The 6,230-nt window shown below is 37.1% G+C and overlaps 1 long non-coding RNA gene across 1 annotated transcript; it reads left to right on the forward strand.

The window, feature by feature from the left end:
- The first annotated feature begins 4,853 nt into the window (after positions 1 to 4,853).
- On the forward strand, positions 4,854 to 5,892 carry LOC141481616 (uncharacterized). Its single transcript, XR_012465058.1, has 3 exons — positions 4,854 to 5,236; positions 5,296 to 5,424; positions 5,491 to 5,892. It is a non-coding gene; the product is annotated as an uncharacterized lncRNA (long non-coding RNA).
- Positions 5,893 to 6,230: the final 338 nt, after the last annotated feature.

Raw genomic sequence — 6,230 nt, forward strand, 5'->3', positions numbered from 1 at the left:
CATTATGACCCCAAGGAAGAGTGTGGGTAGTATTCGGAATGATAAATCGTTTATCGTCGTGATATGATAATGCAACTTTATTTTTTAATTCAGTATACATATCATGTAACACGCTTCTAAATGAATTCATCTTTCTGAATATCATACCACCTTGTTCGACGATTTTTTGATAATCTTCGCATGTCAATTCATTCTTTATTACAGATCGTTTAACCCCTTTGGCTTTCTTAAATTCACCATCAACAGATTTCACATAATATGCTTTAGCACCTGTACCATAAAAACTCATGATTGGATCATTTGGAAATTCATCTTTGAAGTTACCCAAGACTGAACTTGTTACTGGAATATTGAATTGGTTAACTATACTGTAATTGGATGTATCAAATCTACTTATGTTAGTTTTTATGAATTCATAAAAATTTTCTGTGTTTACTTTAAGAATGAGCGAGTCGGTATCTGTGTAAAGTAAAGAGACATTTTCATCAAAGTGTTGTTTGATGCATCCATAGAAAAAGTCATACATGACTGTTTTAGATAATTCTAATATGGAAAATCCCAAATATAATGGTTTATCGTAATGAACCTTCACTCTACCCAATTGAATGGCAACGAATTTATCAGTGAAAATTGAACAATTTTTGAAATTTGGTTTGGCTATGAGAGTGCTGGCACCTATATTTTTCTTTATATTTTCCCAATGTGTAACGAGTCTAACATCAATTCGATTATCTACATTCTCCATTGTCTTTCCATACACCGCATTATTCATTAGTTTATAGAAATCTTTAACAGATTTGTTGTTAGACCTATTACGCATTTCAGTATTAAGATCTATATAGGGTTTCATCCAGCATGATTGTTTGAATTTCAATACTCTATGTGTATTCATTACAATCAATCCATTTTTGACAGCTTGCTGTAGATTCCTATAATGAACAATATATTTTCTTTTATCATTCAAATTTGGAATTAATTTGGGAATTTTCGATTGTGTACGAGGTGGTATTATTTTTTCGACTAAAAATGGAAGGTCAGAATGTTTATCATGCAACTCTTGTGGATAATGAATGTCCACTTCAAATACATACCCATACGGACTATCAGTACTCACATCCATCACATCGAGATTAAGAATTTCATTTGGTGTCAACCATGTAAATTCACTTGTTGGTAGAGGTTGTGACATACTGTGACCGTATAGATTTGTTGCATCTAAATATGTAATGAATGTGGAAGGTTCGTTGGGATTATAATTGGGTAAAAATCTATTATTTGCTATATGTTTCCTCTCGCTACATTGACTAATTCCACCTCGTATACCTTTTTGAAAAAAGTGAATCATATCAATGTCAGTTAGTAATTCCAATTCAACATTAGTGAACTTCAACATGGCATCCCATGATAATCCAGGTGCAGTGTAATATTGTGCCGGATCTAAGTTATATATCTCTAAACTTGTGGTGCGGAAGTTTTCAAAAATATCACATAGTAGCAATACATCCGACTTCAAATACAAATCAGAGTATTCCCCCAAATTCTGACACTCGAATAAATTCCAAACTTTTCTAGCCCTATCATAATCAGTTTCCGATATATGTTCACAATTGAGTGTGTCATAAAACTGATTTTTTGTCGGAAGTAATGGATAATTCAATTTGTCAATGTCATCAACAAAACTATATGGAAATACACCTTTCTGTCTCATCAAATTGAATTTCTCAATTTGTGGGAAATGTTTGTGCATCTCCAAACATTGATCGGAGGTCAAGTTTGCACCCAACTTCTCCAACGAATTAGTCATAAATTTATAACTATCGATAAATCTCATTTTGAGATAATTCTTCCTAACCACACCATCTTTATCGGTATAGCTGTGTGTGAAGAGATGCTTCGTGAAAGATATATATTTCTCTTTAGTTTGCGGGATAACATCAACTTTCTCTTTATTCCTATACAATTCTTTTATGAATAAATGACAATCATAACCACTTAAATTATGAAAAATGATAGGTATGAAGTTTGGTATTTTGAAATTTAAATTACATTTCGAGTGAGCGGCATGTGATCTTTTCTTTCCTGTGACATGACAATGATCTCTTACTTTGACTTCACCATCAGTAAATGCTTTATTACATATACCACAAGTTCTGGCTGCAGCAAACTGTTCTTCTTCTTCGTCAGTTTGTGTATCCATCGGTTTAGGGTTTCTGAGATGATTTTCATGTATCTCTTTCAAATCATCTTCAATGCTACTCACAAATTTCTGAGCTGCATCTACACCCCTATATGTAACAAATTTTGACAAATCATCATTATATGAACACTTTATCAAATAAGCAAATGAATATGGGGCATGTTTGAATGTTTTAATCGTGTATGAACTTTCAGGATTTGGCTCATTCACATGAATCGGTTTAAGCACTGATTCAAAATCAGCATACACTACAAATGGCACCCTCATTTGCCTCTCAAAGTTTTCAAACATTAGTTTATTTTCCGCAACCATTCTACCATATTTATTGATCTTTAAATTAGTAGTTGGTGTTGTGGTACTAATGTGATTACAATCATACATATTATGACGTAAAAGCAATCTCTCATCAGAAAAATATATCAAACATCCGTCACAAAAATATTTTTTCTGTCTATGAGCTGATAGTTGATTAGAAACTAATCTTGAAAGATCTTTGATCCAACAATAGTGACCATTACCGGAGTCATCAGTTATAAACAACAAATTGACATGTCTCCGGAGTCTTCTCTGTGAGTATCGCAATGGACCAATCACTTCATACTTCATTTTACCCTTCTCAAATGTACTCTCTAAACCGTAAACATTAATTGAAATATCATTCCTATCTTCGAATATTTCGATACTCTTATTATTAACTTTAACCGGAAAATCCATACCTGTGACATCTAAAACAGTGGAAAAATGTGGATATGACGTAAGTTCGGACACTCGACTATCTGCAGGATATAATGCTGATGTTATAGCCCAAGCAAAACAATATTGATCTTCATTACGAACATTCACAACAGCTTTCTTCCATTGAATACATTGAGGCAGCTTCACATATGAACGTCCTTCCAGTGGACTGTATTTATTAATGTTGACCTCGAGAAACAATATTTTTTCACAAGTCCAACCTGAATTATAAAAAAAAAAATATTACTATTCAATCTTATTGAAATTTTTAAAAAATAAATACCTGAGTCGCGATCCTGGAACTCAGTCGTTTGAGCCACAATTACATCACGGAATCCATCAAAAACAGCATTCAAATCTGAAGATTGGTCCACTATTTTATTTTGGGAATTAAATGACTTCGTGTCCCTCGAATCATCAGTCTGAAGAATATAATTCCCAAAAACTTCCATATTCACCTTGATGCTTTTATGGATCCTGATGGCTGATTCCAGTAATTCAATGACCTTCTGCCTAATCTTATTGAAAAATGACATGTAGTCACTGGTTACAATCGAACTCTCCACCCTGTATGTAGCAATGCGGCAATTGAATGCATTCGTTATAATTTGAACACCGTCAGACAATTGAACACATGCATTATTTTTATGACTCATGGTTCTTCGGTGAGAATTCACTTGGCTCATAGGAATTGTCACATTACAACAATTGCACGTATACATAGGTGTTGCATTATCCACTCTCACCCGTTTCACTGCAGGCCCTCCTTGGCAACTCTGGAGCTGATGCCGACGAAGATTATCACTACGAGTGAAAGATTTACCACAGTCACAGGAATACATTTTATATAATAGTTCTCACTAACTCACTTGATGTAAACTGACATAGCCAACACTCGTACGCTTCTTAAATACACTCTGATAGGACCCGTCAAGACGTCATAGCCAACCCCACTTCTCAACTACATGCGCCAAGATTACCTCCCAACTGAATGCGATAACAGATGTCGATATACGAGCAAGCAGTGGTCGTTGCGGTCTCGGAGAGGGTAGACGCTAGGCAAACGGTCCTCGGCTGCCGTTGTGTCACCATCGATAGCGGGGCTAGAGCGACCTTCATCGCTTCGGGAGAGGTGAGGGCAGACCGATGAATACGCATTACTCTGCCACACGTCGTGGAGTGAACATGTCGCTCTCTAGCCGTTGAACGGTTATTGCTGTGACGTCACTCCACTACTAACTTGGTGCCCTAACACCGATGGAGCATTTACTACTTGGAGGATCTTCGAAGTATGCAGACGTATGTTTGTACATAGACAAACAAGCACATGATGAAACCCTGTACCGTGCATTCTCCTACACACACACACACACATAAACACACAAAATCTCATATGAAAAAAAAATCTGAACGATCCATGCACCAGACACTTCAAGGTCACAACGCCTTGACTTCACTGCACAACAAAAAAACTTCACCAAACAACAACCAATAAAAAAAGCAATTAATACGTCATAGTGGTGGGGGGAGGCCGAGAATCAGCTGTAAACAACTACTGAACAGAAAGATGAGACTGTCAGGCATGTCTTATGCGAGTGCCCGAAGTCATCGTCAATAAGAGTGTGTGTTCGTCGAGTCCTGGCCTACACCTACCAATATAAAGTAGAGGTCTCCCAGAGATCTGTCAACCTTCCTGGAAAGGACAGGATGGACTATGACCTAGGAGGACAACTCCTTGGGAGGATGTACAATGGGTCACATGTGACCTAAGTGCTGTGGGCAGATACAGAATACAGTGTTACGGGCGAATTTTGCACTAGCTACATGTCAATATTAAAAGGAAAATATATCGGGTACGCCACTGAGCGTTGTTTATAGTTGAGATCTTTATCCCTCTGAGATTCATATTCGAAGCTCTGGCTATTTTCTTGCTGAGATGTGGTGGATTTTGGCCATAGAAATACCGTAGGTATTCCGTTCGGAATTACCTTTATTCAAGGCCGATTATTTCGCTGAACGCGGAAGTAGAGTGTCACCTCTGGTATTTTAATCGACCTGTCATCACTGTCACCGATCTGTTCTGAAATGACTATTTTGTCAATTGTCTTTCCTCTTGATTGTGGAGTTTGATGAATAAGGTGGTACGTGATCCGAATTATCTTGCAGCAATTTTTGCATCCATTCTGGGATTTCGAGATTTTCCGACTCGGCGATTTCTGGCGTTGTTTAGTGGTTGTCTGAAACGTATATTTTTGTCGAGACGCAGAAATCCCTTCGGCAATTCGCCGGATTTATAAAGCACCGGTGAGAGGTTATGTTCTATCAGATGTAGGTGTACTTACATGAATCGTATTTATTTTAAGGCCTGATTATTCATATGTTTGGACCATCTCCACCGCCCACTTCCGTTGAAACCAGGTTGTTGTTGGATTCTTTCTACACTGGGACCAAATCAATTACCATCTGTTAGTGGAAACACCCTCAACTGAGAGGTTTGTAAATGCACATATGAACCATATTTGTTCTACCGCGTATATTTTTATATGTTCACTCGTTAGGGTGTTTGACTCCGGCTGAGCCATCGACTGTGAAGGCCCGTAGAACCGCCAGCTTGGGTTTCGTTTTCCTCATCAGTTCTCTTCAATGGATTCTTCCACTCTTGTGCCTCTATATGGTCAACTATTCCGTATAAGACACCACCGGTGTGTTAGTCTCTTAAGCGAAAGCAGCTCTCAGCCATTACAACAGACTGAAGACCGTCCTAGACTCTTTCGGAGCTGACTGCAGCCATCGTAGCAACCCTAATACCCCGGAAGGAGGGTGTTCAAAGAGCTAAGATATTTCTTTAGATATTTATCCAAATGTTTCTGGGATATTCATTTATATGTTGATTATTATTCAGTAAGATTATTATTATTATTTGGGTACTCCGAAGTGACGTCACAAATCAGCATCCCCTACATTCACAACTGTCAATATTATTTGCTTTGCATCAGTAGTTCTGATGCAAAGTTCTGATACTAATAGTTTTTCAGCCCATATTGTGGGAGTTCAACCACAATTAATTTAAGATTCTGTCGGGGTATTCTGTACCTTTAGTATTGTGCTTTTCCATACAAATATACATGTTTGTTTGAACTAATGTTGAATATTTCTTTACCATCCGATATTTCCCCAGTGCTGAAGCTGAATCTTTTTTCCAGATATTTGTATAAAGACATATTTGAGATTATTTATAATTGAAATTTTACTGATATAGTGCAGTAGGGGGTTCCTTAGTTATCAAGGCAGTTTCCTT

Source organism: Leptinotarsa decemlineata, unplaced genomic scaffold, assembly GCF_025532065.1.
Source record: "Leptinotarsa decemlineata unplaced genomic scaffold, Ldec_3_MD MMD2_tig00000232_RagTag_RagTag, whole genome shotgun sequence".
Taxonomy (NCBI): domain Eukaryota; kingdom Metazoa; phylum Arthropoda; class Insecta; order Coleoptera; family Chrysomelidae; genus Leptinotarsa; species Leptinotarsa decemlineata.